The 17,975-nt window shown below is 46.2% G+C and overlaps 1 long non-coding RNA gene across 1 annotated transcript; it reads right to left on the minus strand.

Moving 5' to 3' along the window:
• Positions 1–14,316: 14,316 nt before the first annotated feature.
• On the minus strand, positions 14,317–16,481 carry LOC122214895. Its single transcript, XR_006200135.1, has 3 exons — positions 16,138–16,481; positions 14,599–14,776; positions 14,317–14,355 (listed from the first exon to the last, which is right to left on the minus strand). It is a non-coding gene; the product is annotated as an uncharacterized LOC122214895 (long non-coding RNA).
• Positions 16,482–17,975: the final 1,494 nt, after the last annotated feature.

Here is a 17,975-nt window from a genome sequence, read left to right on the forward strand (position 1 = left end):
GTTAGATACCCAAGTTTTGGGACAAGTCTAAGTAACGCTTTCTGAATCGGTGCTTCCATAGATCCAAGCACGAACACGTGACAACCCAGTCATTGTTTAAGAATTTCCCATTCTCTATTTAAGCTACACCTCACACAGAGGTTGGTAGAGCCAGCTGGGCAACCCGTTGCCTCCCAATTGCTAAGAGAACATGCCAACCTGCTGTCTCACACAGATCCCTAAGTCCCTAAGTCCGAGCCCCAGAAAGCAGATGAGGCAGCTTCACCCCCAGCTGCCACCAAGTTCTCCGTTGCATTTTCCCTTCTCTGGTTTTCCAGGAATCTGAACCCGGAGGAGCTGGTGAGAAGAGAATCAAAGGGTACAAAGGTCAATTAAAATCGAGTTTAAAATATTAAAAGTCACATGAACCGGAAATGGTACCAACAGAAGTGGCTAAGTATCAGACCTCGACCACTCAATATTAACTCAATATTAACATCCCCTTTCTGAGGAAAAGGATTCCAGTGGAGAAAACTCTATGGACTCCGCCTCCATATCCTCCGAGGCCCTAAACTATTCGATAGGCAATGTTGCCTTCCTCAGGCTGGTCTTCTAGTCTCTTCGCTTCTGTTTACTTCAGCCTTCCAGCTTTATTGTGCAGATTTCAAAACCACTTATCATTTAGCTTGCAGTGGAAGGCCTTCTCCTTGGTCTTTAATGATACCCCTTTATTCGTATAGATTACATAGGACTTATCTGGTTATAAACTTAATAGTTTTAGTCCAACACTAATGTTACTGCTACTTCTTATACTCACCCAGCAAATGATAGGCATCTATGTGGATCCAGAAGGGAAGCCAAAATACAATTCTGACATTATTGTCGAAGTAGAAAGGAAATTTACATTTAGAACAAGCAACTACCACTCTCCACTCCCAAAGAAGTAATATAAATCCTAGAATAGGCTTTACTCTTCTATGCACAGACTTCAAAGAATTTACACTCAAATACCCTTTTTAACTAAAAGAATCAACTTTTGACCAAACCAACCTTAGAGCAAAGGATTTTTCTTTGTTGGTTTTCTGCATATAAAAGGGTCTATTTTTTCATAAGCTTTTAATTTCGTGCAGGATTCATCTTAAAGATTCACTCAGGCGTCATTGTGATATTGAAGACTGGGTGCTCTCCATCTTTATTTCTACTTGGTCATCCTTCAAGTTTATTATTATTTTTTTTAATGTTTATTTTTGAGACAGAGAGAGACAGAGAGAATGAATGGGGGAGGGTCAGAGAGAGAGGGAGACACAGAATCCGAAGCAGGTTCCAGGCTCCGAGCTGTCAGCACAGAGCCCGACGCGGGGCTCGAACTCACGGGCCGTGAGATCACGACCTGAGCTGAAGTCGGACGCTCAACCGACGGAGCCACCCAGGCGCCCCATCCTTCAAGTTTATAATAACCATTTCCAAAGGGATTCCTGTTTTAAACCCGTACACTCCTAGGATTATTTAGGAAACCCAAGAATTTACATTTTTAAAGATTATCCTGAGGCTGACTGAAATTAGATCTGCAGTTAAGACAAAAATGCTTCAAAGATCTTAAAACTATCTGGACAGGCAAACCTGAATGATCTGCGCGGGTTTAACTTCAACATAATTTGGTAGTCCGTGTAGTTCTAAGAAGTGGAGTGCCGTTCGCGTGTCAAATTCTGATGTGCACACCCTCCACGTTCTAGTCTGGAGACCTCAATTCTACCTTAATGATTAATGTGGACTAAAAAAAACTTTGACAGCCTCAACTTTTTGTGTGCCTACAAGAAAAAGGACTTTAGTGAAAAGAGAGCAGTCAAGAGTATATTAAGAAAGGGAAAAACATGGAGGACAGAGTGAATTGGGAGGCTCAGGTTAGTCTGTGGGATGGACCTAGAGGAACAGAGTCATGGGACTGACACCGTAGTTCTTGCCCCATGTGACAAAGAGATACAAAGCCCCCCGTGAAGAGTTTTCCTTAGGGTCAGATGGAATCGGGGATCTAACTCTCTAGGACCGTGTCAGCCTGAATGAATTTCAGGTTTAAGTGATGCTCTTAGGAAGCAGAAGCTTAAGGGGACGGTACACAGGACAGGCACCTTTTTGATGGGCAGGCAAAACAGGAAATCTTTGGATCTTAGGTCCAGTGGGGAGAGGGAAAGCAATTAGGTGAGGAGGGACAGTTGCTCAGAGGGTCAAATACAAGTTTCATGTGATGGCCCTCAGTCCTAAGACCGACCAAAGACAGGATTCAGCGGAGGGAATGAGCCTGGAAAAGATCTACAGAAAGTGGGAATCTCCCTCAGGTGCCTATTCCAGTACGTTGGTTTCTTCGGCCACGCTTTCCATTTGTTGTTTGCCTGTGCCTTCCTTTTCTTCCCTTAACGTACTTCTAGGACAAACCAAAACAGGGAATTGGTTCAGTCAAATCAGTGTTCGAAGAGGGAAAGTATGAAGAAACTCATTCTGGGAAATAGCGGAGATCCTTTTGAAATTCTTCAGGGTTGGCCCAAACATGTCAACTGAAAGGTTTCTCTGGAAGAAGCCAGTTACCACGTGGGCAGCAGACTTACTTACCCAGCTCCTTCAATTGATAACCAATTCCTAGCTACAGCCACTGAAAGCCACCATTCCTGCCCACCTGTTCCTAGTTCTACACATTAGAAAGACCCGGGGCTGGGGGAGGAATTGAAAGCCAGCAGGAAAAAGGAAGCAGAGAAAAGGTCAGCTGAGTGGGTGTGCCAGGGGAGCAGTCTACACCTGCTCAAAAAAAAAGATGGTAGACGTCACCAAACACGCGTCTGGAAGGCCGCCTTTATTTCTCCCCTTCCTTCTAAATGCCAAAGCCACGCAGAGAACACAGACCCAAAGTATTTCCATTTTCCCTCCCCGCCAGGGAATTTTTCAAAAATAGAACTCTCTGCTGTCATAATCCAAGTGAGCAGCAATCATTTTATCCGGTGACTAAAGTCTTAAACGGTCTTAAGGAGAGAACCCCCTCTCCTGTCTTGGATCAGGGGAAAAGCAACGAGGCTCTCGGCTCCAGAAAAATGGAGAGGAGGAAGGGGTTTCCGCTCTCTTCAGCTTCTCTTCTGTGTTTCCAGGAACGGTTGCTGGGACAAGACGTTTGAAAGGGTAAGATGGACCATCCCAACCTTTTCTCGAGCAGATGTCTGCTGCATGCACCAATACTCATTTGCAATGCGTCAAGCGCTCCAATAATATTTACAAAGTCTCAGTGAGAGAAGCCAAAGAGACTACGGGTTTTCGGCAACTGGTTTTTGCTGTTGTTGTCTTTAAACGGAGCAGTTATTTAGATCTCTATAGCCCATCTCCCTCACAACTCTTTAAACCATATCCAAGCCACATAAAAGAATAGATTCCACCAGGCTTTACTTCCTTCCTTCAACACCTTCACTAAATTACAGTCAGAAACTGAAGAATCCCAGATTTCTTTTCTGTATCCTAGGCAAAATTCCAGTTTTGACTCATACATGTAGGATGCTTAGCATCGTGAGTCTTCAGATGATTTTCTGACCTAACTTCCTTGAAAATTAGAGGCGGAAGAAACATACTGTCCATTCACCCTACGTGAAATGCCTTCCAGACATCTAAAGGGGAGGCTCTATCTGCTGTTGGCGGGGAGGAATCCTCCTTAATTGTGCTCATTTGCCTCTAGACTCATGGCTTCATAAACTGAATCCTATATTTGTTTGCACGTCCGATAAATGCTTTTCTCATTTGTTCGAGCCTTGGAATGGTGAATGTCGAGAACGGTTCAAACCGGTTTGTAAAACAGGAGCAGGATCCTGATATACAAGACTGCCTACAAAAAATTGGTCAAAACACTTTTAGATGACCTCTTTTTAGGAGGAGGATACAAAGATGAATTTTAATAGAGAACGGAACTGGGAAACACAGGAGAAGCTTTAGGAGAAAAGTAGGACAAATGAGTATACAGAGCTGAATGCAGAATCGGATGGTTTGTGTCATGAAAACAAGCTACTGAAGGTGCTTATTCCGCCCCCCACCCCCCCCCACACACACACACATTTGCTCAGAAGGATATGCTCTCCCATTCCCCCCTCCAACTGCTAAAACAGAATGTGTAGGACCTCAGGAAAATGCTTTTATAGTCAGAATAAGCCTACAATGGACAGTCTCCTAGCTTTAAGCCTCTCACTTGTGCCTTGTTTTCAGGCAGAAAGCACATAATAGCTATCAACCTTTGAAGGAAATAGGAGATTTGGGACGACATGGGCATTTGAATCTCAATTTCTACATCGCTGGACTTGGATCCAGTTAAATAATGCCTCCCACTGTAGTCCCCCCCAAGCCCGGTGCAAAGTCAAGCCCCAAATGGCTGAATGAAGATCTGAAGGCTTGGAGCAAATAAATGAACTGCCTGCTTTTCATTACGCTCCAGTCTCAAGACGGGGATACATCTGGTTTTCTGATTACACTTTCCCGTAGTAAAGAAAATTCTAGCCTAGCAGGTCAAACCAGCTGATGACTAGCCAGCTCCAATTACTGACCTGACCTGCTTCTAACCTCAAAGGGGAAAAAAGAAAACCCTTTTTACTCATTCTTAGAAACCGAAATATGGGTGTAGAGGGTTGTTGGGTTTTTTCCTTGATTAATTAAAGTTGCTTATTCAAATTGTGCTTTAGTACAGAGTCTTTAATTATAAACAAAATAATGCCTGACTTCCTCTATAAACCTCCACTCAAAGGCAAAGAGAAAGAAAGACCAGACTCTTTTATTCTTATAATAAACAACAAAAGCACACTAATTTCAATATGGCATTTGGAACTTGATTTGTTCTATTTAATGAATAAAAGAATAGTTCTCAAAAGAGACTGTCTACTAAGATAAGGGTTGGTTGGTTTTTTTAATGGACACTCTAAAAGCCATTCCTAACTTTCAAATAAACTTCAGCATGGGTTTACTCTGCTGAACAATGCCCATGGCTTTGCTTGTGTATTCTAAAGTGTTAACCTGATCCAACTTTAGTCTACTCAAAAAAAAAAAAAAAAAAATATATATATATATATAGACCCATCGCTCCCCAATTTGTAGAGGGATTACACAATTTAAATTTCTGCCAAGGATTTTATAGCAGTAAAAAAAAAAAATTCTGCATGTTGAAAGGATGCTTTTTGGCCAGTGGCTTACAGGAGAACACACACATCCCCACCATTTCTGTTAGCATATTACAATTCAAAATGCCAGTTGCTTACGGGACTGTAGCTTCTGTGTCCGATGGAACAAGATGAAATTGTTAATCCTCGGCTTTGGACCTAGAAGCAGCATTCAAAAGGTTCGATTTGAGTTGTAAAAAGCTATTGAATGCAATGGATTCATTAAGTTCAACAGATCTAGTTCTTTTTAGTCTATGACCATAGGTGGCTTTTGAATTATTCTCCATCTGAAGAGGAGGAGTTACCATGTTTCTCCACTATCCATCTGCAAAAAACCATGGTCTCCGTGGTCTTCCAAAAACACTTTGGAAAATAAAGCTAAATCCTTCCCCCAAAGGAAGCCCATGAATGCTCACTTTGATTTACATTTTGTATCATCCCTGTCAACCAGATCGTGTTTGGACACTATCTTTCTAGATCTAGATCTTTCTAGATCTCCATTCTAGAGAGGAACCAGTTAAGGAGAAGTTCTAAATCAAACAAGAGAGTTACTCTTTGAATCTGGCCTGGAGTCCACACCTACAGTCTGAACTTACGATCTCCTTTGGAGAATTTAAATCATGCCCAATAAATGAATGCTGAAGCTTGTAATGACAATAGATCTGAAAAAGTACATAGATGCTTGCTTACTCACTGGCAGGAGTTCAATCATACCAGTAAAAATACCAGATGTGTACTTTTTTTTTTAAATCGTACCTGGATTGCTTCTCCCCTTTTGTAGTCTGCATTTTGGTGAGTATATTTCAGTTCAATTTCAAATGTCTGTTGCCTGCCTACAGGTATCCAGCACCTCACTGAATGAGGCTAGGTATGAAAAGTTCCCGAGAAATGGAACACAGCTCATTAGTTAGAACCTAAAAAGTCAGTGGAAGAATACTAGCAAAGACTGATGAAAAAAAATAAACAGAATATCATAGGAACTACGTGGGACTAGATCACAGAATAGCCATATACCGAGCAGCTGGTCACAGAAGCCTACAGCCATCTCCCCATCTCATTTCAGTTGACGATGCTTCGGGAGAATCTCCCATCAGACAGCATTCCCACAGCCAGACACACACTGACAATGAAGTCTTCAACATGCCAAGCAGGAAGTTATTCTCTGGTCTGGGCTTGTTATTCCGACAGCACTTTCCAATAGCACTTTCCAACCTGCTGCCTGCTACAGTTCAGTTTACCCCTTTTTCCTTCTGCATCCCTCCACCCCAACACAAACCAGGAGGAACAAACTATACCCACACTTCTCTCGGCCTCTAGTCTTTGACCATGAGCTACTTTCCTACCGAGGTCCATCTGATCTAAAAGGAACATCCCTTTTGTTGTAAGTAAAAGGAAATGGTGAATGGTTTCGATAGAGTCTATATCCTTTGGTGCCCTTGGTATTATGTCTAGCAGAGGTTGATGGTTCCGTAATCATAGGAGCAATTTGTAATCTCTTAAAAATAGCAATGTCAACAACCATTTTTAAAAAAACAGATACTAAAACACTGCTGGCCTTGCATCTCCCCAGATAAACATGCCCCTTCAACTCCAGCCTTAAGCACGATTTCCCCTCTAGCACTCTTTCCGTCCTCAGCCAAGTCTTCTCAAAGTGCACTGCATGGTCTCCCGTTCCCCACCTTCCCTAGGTCCTCCCTATCCCATTGTAATTGGGCACGTCCCATCACCATTGCCCTCCTACTAGATGACAAGCGACCTCTATGGTGCCCAACTCAATGGGCTCTAAGCAAATGAACTTCTATCTTCTTAGACACCTAAACACACCATCCCTGAAACTGTCCTAAGTGGCCTCCCTTACTTTCTTAGTCCATTCAGGCTGCCATAACAATACCATAGACTGGGTGGCTTGTCAACAAATTTTGCACAGTTCTTTCTGGAGCCTGGAAGTCGAGGACCATGGCACCGACGGTGTCTATTGAGGACCTCCTTCCTGGATCACAGTGGGCCAACTTCTCCTTGTGTCCTCACATGGCCGAGGGGGTTAGACAGCTCACTGAGGTATCTTTCTTAAAGGCACTAGTCCCATTCATGAGGGCTCTGCCCGCAGGACTTCATCACCTACCAAAGGCCCCATCCTCAAGTATTACCACATTGGGGATGAAGTTCAACACATGAATTTCATAGGAAAAGAAACATTCAGTCTATAGTGTTGACAATACTGATTCCTCTCTACTTCTGGTCAATCCTTTGTTTCCTTCATGGACCCACCATGGCTGCCTTGCCTCTTGAGGCTCAGTGTTCCTAAGATTCCAGTCACTGAATCCCTCTCCTTCTAAAGAGACACAGAGCACTCAGAAACCACTGTTCTCTCCCATACCTTTTTATTCCTGACCAGATGACCCACTGGTAGCAGCACTAAGTCCCAACTGGAGTTTACCATCTTTCTCAGTACAGATTTATTTCAGGTAGTGATACCAGTATCCACTCAACATCTTAAGCCAAAAGCTTCAGGGACCTTTCTGACTCCCCTCCTTGCTCTTCTGTGAGTTTGTTACAAAGGTCTGCTCTTCCCAATTTCCTAAATATCTTCAAAGACTCTTCATCCAGTCCACGTCTCTCATTTACTTTAGACAATTAACTGGTGCCAACAGTCAGTACCAAGCCATGTTTTAGAAAGCTGTCGAGAGGACCTAAGACTCCACATAAGCAGGTCACGGCACTGCCTATCCTTCAATGGTCCTCCACTAATCTGGACTAGATAGTCTCCATCTGACCCCAAAGCTTTGGTTCCGGTCACGTTCACATGGATCTAAGCTCCAGCAATCCAAAGTACTAACTACACCATTCCCCAGTCATCTTAGACTACCTCTTAGCTTCTAGCACCTTCCACAGAAGGTTTCTCGCACTAGAAAACGCACCTATCTTCCTCCTCAAGCAAACTCCTACTCAGCATTCAAGCCTTCACGAAGATGACACAGATTAGGGAGGCTTCCACACAACCCACCACCTCCTACCATTGTCAAGATCAGACACCGCCTGCTGGGAGCTGTGAGAGCACATTAGACAAGATAGCTCCATTTTAGCACTTGTCTTATTTCACTGTAGCTGTTACAGGCTCCTTCAAGATCCAGGTTTCTCAATCTTAGCACCACAGGCATGTTGGACTGGATAATCCTGTTGCAGCTGAGAGGTTTCGTAGCATCCCTGACCTCTACTCGCTAGAGGTCTACCCTGGTCGTGACAGTCAAAAAACACCCACAGACATTGCTAAATACTCCCCGGGGACCATCGTCCCCAGTGGACAACTAGTCCTCTAGATGGTGGGTTTTCACTTAGGCGAAGTGCTCACCTTGATCCCCAGCATCAAACACATGATGTAGCCCTGCACGTGTTTAATGCAGGGCTATTGAATGAAGTTTATTGAACAGATGAGGCCTGGAGCCTTATGAATCAGCTACTTGAAAACAAATCCCAAAATGACACTTTAAGGTAACTAAGAACAGGTCATCCTTTACGTCTAAGATTGTATCTTAGTTGATTTGCAAAGGATGACTCCATTTCTTCTCTAAAGAGCACAACTCAAACACTACTTTATAAAAGTAGGTTATTTTAGTAAGAAAACAGACAATTAGAACCAGGATATTTCGGTGTGTGATTTCTGTTTTCACACAAAGAAAAAGAACACCTTAGCTGAATGTACTGTGTTTTGATGGATATTTTCCCTTGTATTAAATTAGATCTGGCTACAGTAAGGAACTCCAGAGACAAGGTAACACTTGCAATACGTTCTCTGAGCTGTGTTACAACCAATCATTGGCAGTGACCCTTATGCTTTGTCAGATCTGTGCTTGATTAAAACTCACATTTTAAACCTTAAATGAGGCCCACCAATTTTAAATCTCTTTCCTTCTCATCCAAACCACACAACCAATTACATATGTATTTTCCTTCAAAAGCTTCATCTCTCAAAAGGATTCTGCTTGCCTTCATTCAAGGATTATGATGAGGCAAAAAAAAAAAAAAAAAAAAAAAAACAAAAACAAACCATGAGCCCGAGTCTCTTCTGAGAGAACTACTAAGTAATTAAAAGTTTCACAAGTGAAGAATCTGTCCATTAGTTTAGGACAAAGTTTGGCTTCAAGCAAAGAACCAAATTAAACGAAAACCTAAAAGTAATTGATTGTAAGTATGTATTATTGAATCTTACCCCTGGCCTTTATGTTCTATAATCAACAATCACTTTTTTTTTTTTTTTAGGTCCTCTGAAATGGGTTAACCAAGTAAACTAAGCCTACCTCACTTCTCCCTTCCCCAGTTGCCCACCAGGAAGTTTGAGGAAATAAAGTTCTACATGGCCTGGTGGGACCAAACAGGAAGATCCGAAATTAGTGGAATGCCATTTAGAAACCAGAGCATCGCTCCGAGGCTGACACAGTATGCCTAATTGTCAAAGGTCACAGACAGCTTCAAGTTTGAGGCACATCCACCTCTTTTTAAAGTCTGCATTTCTCTGTTTTTAGCATTTGTGATAACACGGTCATAAGAAGTGCTTTACAGGAGGTGCTGAGTTTTATTCAACTAAGGATCCTTGAAGACCAAAAGATCCCTTAGACTGAGAAATCCTTCCACAATAAGGGTGCAACACAAACACTAATATGCTTGAGGCCTTAGAACATGTAGCAATCCAGAAGCCAGGACATGTAGCCAACTGCAGAGAGGATCTGAAGAAAACCTGAAACAAAACTGGTTCGTAAAAACAGTGCCTGATGGAATGTTTTTCATTTTAACTCTATTTCAGGGTCGTAACAGATCCGTGAAAACCTCAAAGTCAAATGCATTCTGCAAGGATGGCTCTGCTCAGTCGTGGGCTCCTTGGGCTTCCTTTTCGGACCTTGCTCCCTTCCACAGGACACCTGGACCGTGTGATGCCCTGTGAGTTCCCGGGACACCTTCTGCCTGTAGGATACCATCCAACACCCTGCAGCATCCAGAATACAGACCTGAATGGTCTCCTCCAAACGCAAGCTCAGCTGAAGGAGCCCAGTCTCTAAATACCACCTTCTACTTTCACGGCTCTAATCACGGTATTGACCACCCATTACGTTCGACCTGTAAACCCCCAATCTCCCCACTTTTTCATTCTCACGTAGCCCCATTGCTTCCTCACTTCCCTCCTTCCTCAGCTTCAATTCTAGCTCCTTCATCACAGGCACTGCTTGAGTGAACCCCGAACTCCCTCCCCACCTCCTTCACATTTGTTGGCCAAACCCCAGTCCTGGTTCCATCTGAGTGGCCATTCTTTGCCAGGATAGCTGAAGGCAAGTGAACAGAACATGAGTAAGGTGACTGATTGTGGTCTTCAAAGACGTCCACTAAAGTCATGGGACCCCTCAGTGCCACCAGTAACCACCTAGGTTTCCTTTTTTTTTTTTTTTTTTTTTTTCCATTTTTTTAATGTCTATCTATTTTTGAGAAAGAGAGAGAGACAGAGTGAGAGCAGGGGATGGGCAGAGAGAGGAAAAGACACAGAATCTGAAGCAACTCCAGGCACTGAGCTGTCAGCACCGAGCCCGATGTGGGGCTGGAACCCACCAACCTGGAGACCATGACCCGAGCCAAAGTCGGACACTTCACCAACTGAGCCACCAAGGTGCCCCAACCCCCTAGGCTCTCTTGACCCATCTCTTTTGCTACCTCCAGAAAGAACCACCTCGCTCCTCAGACATGTAGCATTTCATCTCCTCTCCCCTCACAGTCAGGGAGTCTTTGATTTCTAGGAGAAACACTTAAGACAGAGAAAAAGGCCACTCACTCTCAACCATATGTATGGCCCAACTTTATCAACAGCCCATCTTTGCCTTCCTACCTATAATAATGGCAGAACTTCCCTCTTCAGAAGGCTGAGGCTTCCACACTGGTCGTAGATCCCATCCTTTCTCACCTACTCAAGGGATTCTCTCCAGGAATTCTTTCCTCTCTCCTGCATCCTCCCCTGGTCAATCTGAGGTTGTGATCCCCTTTCCTCTCTCCTGCATCATCCCCTGGTCACTCTGAGGTAGAGAAACACTGGGAGGATTCCAAGGTAGGATAAAGAACCCTGGTATCCCCACAAACATTATTTCTATGCTCATTTTCATATTGATCTTTCTTTGGGTCCTTTACTTTTCTTCCACATCTCCCAGATCACTGGAGGTCAGGAACCCCCAAATTCTTGTCCAGTTACTCATTTCACATTCTCAAGGGTTCGACAGCCAAGTCAAGTTTCACATGCCAAACTGAACTCCCAATTTCTCCCACCTCCAGAAGTAGCTCCCGCTGTCCTTTCACATAGCCCTGCTATCAAGTGAGTAGCAAGTACATCTTGGGAGTTGCTTCAACAAAATACATAAACATATACATAAATACATACATAAGTTATTCTTTGAGAACATCCCCATTAGGAAATATGCCGATATATTTAGGAGTGAAGAACCATGTAACTATTCTCAGATGATTCAAGATAATTGCATACATGTACACACACACACACACACACACACACACACACACCAAAAGGGGGAGGAGGAGAAGCGAAGCAAATGGGGTAAAATGTTAACAGGTGAGTCTAGGTAAAGGGTATGACTGGTGTTCCTTGAACTAGTCTCCCAGCTTTTCATAAGTGTGAATTTTTTAGCCAAGGTTTTCAAATGGAACTAATGCTGACTCTTCCCTCCTTCACCGCCTCCAACCCAGGCCAACAGAAAATTCTGTTGCCACTACTTTCCGATAATGCCCAAGATATGGCCCCTTGTCACCATCTGCAACATCGGCACCCCAGTCCAGCCCCCACGGTGGCCATGTTCTCTGCTCTGCCCCCCTCCTGCCCTGCCCCTCCCCCACCGCCTTCTGTAAGAGCAGACAAAGGCTGTTCCTGCTCTGCTCACAATCTGCCTGTGGTTCCCATGTCCCTTCAGTAAGGGCTGTCATCAAGGCCTCATGGGCGCCACGTAGCATTCCCCTCCCTCCATGCAGCTGCAGGTACTCTGAGCCAAACTCAATCCCTCAGGGCTTCCACACATTCTGCCTAGAATATTCTTCCTCCCAGTGTCTACGGGTCTCGCTCCAGCAATTCTTTAGGTCTGTGCTCAAATGTGGTCTCGTCAACATGGGTTCCTCTGAGTGACCTCTCTCGGAAGAGGCCCTCTTCTCTCCCCTAGGGCTCACCACTTCCTCATCTGATTTTCTATCAGAGTTTAGCAAAATTTTCCTTAAAGGGCCAGGGCAAGTATTTTTGGCCATAGGGTCTCTGCAGATGTTTTTTCAACTCTTATTGTAGCACAGAAGCAGCCATAGACCATAAACAGATGGGTAAGACTTACATAAGGTGGCTGGCCAGATTTGGCCAATATGCCCTCATTCCAGACCCCTGTTCTGGATCAAGGCTACTATAGATCTTGGGTTTCTTCATCTCCCATTATTGACTTGCAAGCTCTGTGAGAGAAGGTACGTGCTTTTGTCCACTCCTGGACCTTCGGTGCCAAGAGCAGGTGGCACAGACTCCAATGTTCACTGGATAACAGAAATCCATCCATGCAACACCTTCTAGTCCTGCTACATCTATTTCCTTCCTCCAGTGGAGGAAGTGCTCCTTCTGATCCAACTGTCCCCTCAGTATTGTTTCCTTGTATTTTACTTCAACTAGACTCTACCCTCCTTTATAGCAGAGGTGGGTTTCTTCCACCTGGAAGTCCAATGTGCTTCAGAATACTTAACCAAATAGGCTCTATAGATCTGTATCGAAAGAAGAAATCGATCACGATAAGAAGGGAGGTAAGAATAGAGAAGGCTAAGCGGAGATGGAAGAGAAGCTTACAGGAAAAAGAGGGTCGTAGGAGTGAGTGCTAGCAATTTCCTCTGAGGACAGAAAATGGGGAGGATGCTCTGCTCTACATTTTGCCAGCCAAACAATACCTGGAGGGCTTTGTTCTAATGCTGGTGCCCATACTTTAAGAGGGAACTTTGTGTGGTGCTTCAAGAGAAATACAGCCAAGGTAGTGAAAGGAAATTTGACATTTGAAGAACCATTGAAAAAGCTGGTGACTGAAACACGGAGATGGCTTAGCCTGGGAAGGAAGAGATGGAGAGGTACAGGATCACAGACTTCAAATACTTAGACCGGTCAGATTTGAGAAGGATTAAATGCTTGGTGTTGGTCCAGAAATCCTACCGTGAGAATTACTGAAGTTGATGTTAGTTCAATAGAAGAACTTTCTAGAAGCTAGAGCGTCTGAAAACAAAGGATCAAATCACCAGAAGACATGCAGTTCCCATCACACAAAGGATTATTCAACCACTGCTCAGGAAGAACCTGGAAGGATCTGGGTGTGAGGTCAAGATCTTTGCCCAGATGACTAGGGTTCCTTCCAACTTGGAGACTAGAATTTTACCAAAGCTGTGAAGGGTATCCAAATGCAGAACCGAGGGACCAACATGCCAGCTGTTGCCTCAGCTGGTTGTTGAGCTCATCTGACAGTGCCCCAAACATGTTCAGTAGACAACATTCCCAAGAGGAAGTTAGTTCAATGTCTCTTAATGGTCTTAGAAGAACATTTTTAAGTCTCCTAAGTATTAGTTGTATAGATAAATGGAAAAAAATGAAGATCTGCATCCCTACTTTGTATCACAGAAGGAGAAACTCATGAAAAAGGTCATCTTCTAATAGGCCCAGGACCGAGCCTCAGAACAGGACCACGGAGGAAGCTACCAGAATCAGGTCCCTGTTGCAGGTAGTCAACCAGGGCTCGCCCAGGAATCCAGTCCAAACTTAAAAGCCCTGCTGGCCAGTCATCCCCTCTATTTTCCTCTTTGTGTAGATCTTTAAACTTCTCAGGGGCACCTGGGAGGCTCAGTGGATTAAGTGTCCAACTCCTGATTTCAACTCAGGTCATGCTCTTATAATTCAGGAGTTTGAGCCCCCCATCAGACTCTGCAGTGCACAGCCTGCTTGGGATTCTGTCTCCCTCTCTGCCTTTCTCCTCACTCACACTCTCAAAAACAAGCATTTAAAAAAAAAAATGAACTTCTCAAACCTTACTTCACATTCAAACATTAAAATACCTTGCTTCGGGGGCGCTGAGGTGGCTCAGTTGGCTCCGCTTCGGACTCTTGGTTTCGGCTCAGGTCACGAGATCACAGAACCATGAGTTGAAGCCCCACATGCGGCTCCATGCTGTTAGGGTAGAGCCTGCTTGGGATGCGCTCTCTCCGCCTCCCTCTGCCCCTCCTCTGCTTGTGCTCTCTCTCCAAATAAACTTTAACAAATTGAAATCAAATCTCTGGTTTCAACCATACACTCTTCCCCAACAGCTCGGTCATGCTATCACCTCCCCAGGGAAGACTCATAAACGACCTGCCTCTAGCTTCTCATCTGCCGCCGTTCACTGTGCGGACAGGATTTTACCACACCCTTTACCGAGCCTCTGGTGTTGAACCCTCTGGAGGCTTCACAGGTGCAGCCTTGACGTGAAGTTCTGAGAGCGCTGGGTACTGCTGGGCTTTCCCCGCTCCAACGTGCTCTTTTGCTTCTGCGATAACTCATCGCTCTTTGGGGCTGTGGGTGTCGGGCACGGAGCTGGCACTTGAAGACAACTCTGAAGAGGACGAATGTGGTTTCTGCTCGGTTTACGACTTTGTTCGGAATCGTACAAGTGTCATGGACTGAACTGCACCTCACTAAAGGTCCATTCGAGTTCCAAACCTTAGCACCGAGGAGTGGGACCTTATTTGGGAACAGGGTCCTCACCGACGTGGGTACGATGCAAGTTACAGTGAGGCCATACTGTGGGGAGGGGGGATGATCCAACAACTGGAGTCCTTACAAGCGGATTTGGACACCAGACACAGGAGATGGTCCTGTGAAAACCCATATTCGGACACAGACAGAAGAGGTGAAGACAGAGGAAAATGCCACAGGAAGATGGAGGCAGAGGGTGGAGGGACAGACCTACAAGCCAAGGAACAGAAGGAGCATGGTCACCAGAAGCTAAGGCAGAAGCATGCGACAGATTCTCCCCCATCGAGCCTTCAGGGAGAGCAGGACGTTGCCAACATTTTGATTTGGGACTTCTAGACTCCATAACAGAGAAGAAGTTTTGGTTTTAAAAGCTCCAATTCTTGGGGCGCCTGGATGGCTCAGTCGGTCAAGCATCCGACTTCTGCGCAGGTCATGATCTCACGGTTCATGAGTTCGAGCCCCACATCAGACTCTGTGCTGATAGTGTGGAGCCTGCTTGGGATTCTCTCTCTCTCTCTCTCTCTCTCTCTCTCTCTCTCTCTCTCGCTCTCTCTCTCTCTGCCCTTCTCCTGCTCACACTCCCTCCCTCTCTTAAAAGTAAACATTTTAAAAAAAGACCCCAAAACCTTCAATTCTTGGTCCTTTAAGGCAGCCCTGGGAACCTAACGAGAGCAGCAATTGGGCAGTTAATGGTAAAGCAGGTGCTGTAATGAATTACAAGAAGCTGCTGGTGAAAACTAGGTTAGTGAGAAGCATTTTGCTTGCGAGGGACAGGAGCGAGACCTCAACGGAATCAAGCAAATACCACAGAATAGACGAGTACCCAAGGGTTGAAACACCTATGTCGGGACCCTCCCCCCTGTTCCGTCCTTTCTCAGGCAGGCTGCCCCCCGCCAAAGGCAAGCAGAACCCCAGCAGGTACAGGCTGCCCTGGTCCCCGCAGCCTCCCTCCAGGGATAGGGGCTCAGACTCTCAGCATCCATGGGAGTTCTTGAAGCAACACGCCCACTGACAGCCGAGGCCACAGGTCTGACTTTACCTGGAAAAGGGGGCCTTTATGATTCACACCCCCACGCGGTGTAGAGGAACAGGGGTGGAGAGGAAAAGAACTTTCCAGGTATCAGGAGAGGGAGAACGTGGTGCGAGCGAGGCAAGACTAGCAAGGGTCTGCAACACTGCCTAAGTGTTCGGGGAAGGCTTAGAGACACAAAGACCCACCTGGTTAGGACCTTAAGGAAGCTGGTAACTGGTCAGGCTGAGGGTAGGAGGGAACCGGTTCCAGGCAGAAGGAATGAAGTGTCCAGAAGCCCAGCGCTGGGTCCTCACGACCCCCTGTATCTGTGTTCACTAGGAGCAGAAATCCTAACTCCTGTCCCAAGGGGGGAGGGGGGATCAGCTTTGTTCTTTCCTAGAATTCTCACTGGCCAGCCTCCTTCCCAGGCATCTCTACCTCCTGCTTTCAGGGTTAGGAGGACATTGGAGGTGACAGTTCCACTTCCGATCACCTCTGCTGCCGGGTCCTCAGGGAGCCTCCCGCCCTCCCCCCACCCAGCACCCTGCCAAACACCAGGACTGTCCTCCTGGGACCCTGGCCCCTCCCCCCACGCCCCAGCACTCCGCGCCTCCCCCACTTCCCAGACTGGCTCCTAGTTGTTGCACGGCCTCCGCCAGCTGCTTGCTCTACCTGGAATACGGTCTCCTTGTGCACTGGCTGGCTGGTTATGACGTAACAAGCCACCACAATCCCACCAAGTGGCTCAAAACAGCGACACAGAGCTCTTGCCTCACCCTACTGGGGTCACAAGGCCCACACAAGACTCACCGAGCCAAAGTCAAGGTGTTGGGTGGGCTGCACCCCCATCTAGGGGCGGCTCTACTCCCTTACCTCTTCCAGCTCCTAGAGGTCCCCCACATCCACGGTGCCTGGCCGCTTCCTCCAGCTTCCGACCCGACAGCAAAACGAGCCCCTCTGGAATCTCCCTGCTCTGACTCCCTTCTGCCTCACATGTCCACCCTTAACAAGGACGCTTGTGATCGCATGGGGCCCGCCTGCAGAACTCTGCCGACCCTCCCAGAAGTCAGCTCATTAGCAACCTTCACGGCACCTGCAACCTTAAACCCCCACCCCCACCCCCCCACCGGGCCAACGTCATCTGCCGTTGTCGCGAGGCTCCCGGGTGGCCATTCTTCCGCCAGTCGCGCAATTCCTATCCGTCTTGCCACCCCATGAACATTCGTGCTTTTGTCCACTCTGGGTGACATCGCCGGCTGTTCCCTGCGCCGGGGGCACAGGTCTCTCTTACACAATCCCCCACTCCGCCCCTACGGCTCTCCAGAATCCGCCACCTCCTCTGGCGAGGCCCTCCCAGCACGCTGGAGTGGGGGATGGGGGTCTACCTAGCGTGGGACGATGTGGTCCCATCGCTGGATCCCAATGAGCTCCCTGTGTTCATGTTTCCCACAGCAACTGCAGTGGCCACACCGCCCCTGATTGTTTTCTCTGTGAGGACTCTCTATCTCCCGCCTGGCTAGTAGCAGGCCCCCAACGCTTTGCCGCGGACCCAGCCACCCAGAGTCAGTCCAGGCTGGAGTATTTAACCCACAGCTTCAGCTGGAAGGCCGAGGCCTCGCGCCATTCATCCAAAAGCTCTTTTGGTCTTTGTCCCCAAACAACTTCTCACTGGTTTCCCTTCTCTGCTTTTCACATAAGCATATGCGTGTCTAGCAAGGATTTCCTTCCTTAGGCTTCAAGTGACTTCCCTTAAAAAAAAGAAGCCGAGGTCACGTATCCTCAGTAGATTCTTAGCCCTAACCTACAGACCAAGAGGATGATCGCTTCACGATGCCAACATTTATTTAGGTCCAAATTTTGCTGGGGGCGCTCGCATCCGAGGCTCTATTCATAAGCACTCCAGTAACAGCCCACAAAGAGTGACAACGATTACAACGTGTTATTTGTACACACCAATACACGCGTTTATAATTATTGCATTTGTGGCGAGTTTTGTTATTTGCCCAAAGATGGCTATCACGTAAATAAGGTCATGTTACCAAAT

This window comes from Panthera leo, chromosome A1 (genome assembly GCF_018350215.1).
Source record: "Panthera leo isolate Ple1 chromosome A1, P.leo_Ple1_pat1.1, whole genome shotgun sequence".
NCBI lineage: Eukaryota > Metazoa > Chordata > Mammalia > Carnivora > Felidae > Panthera > Panthera leo.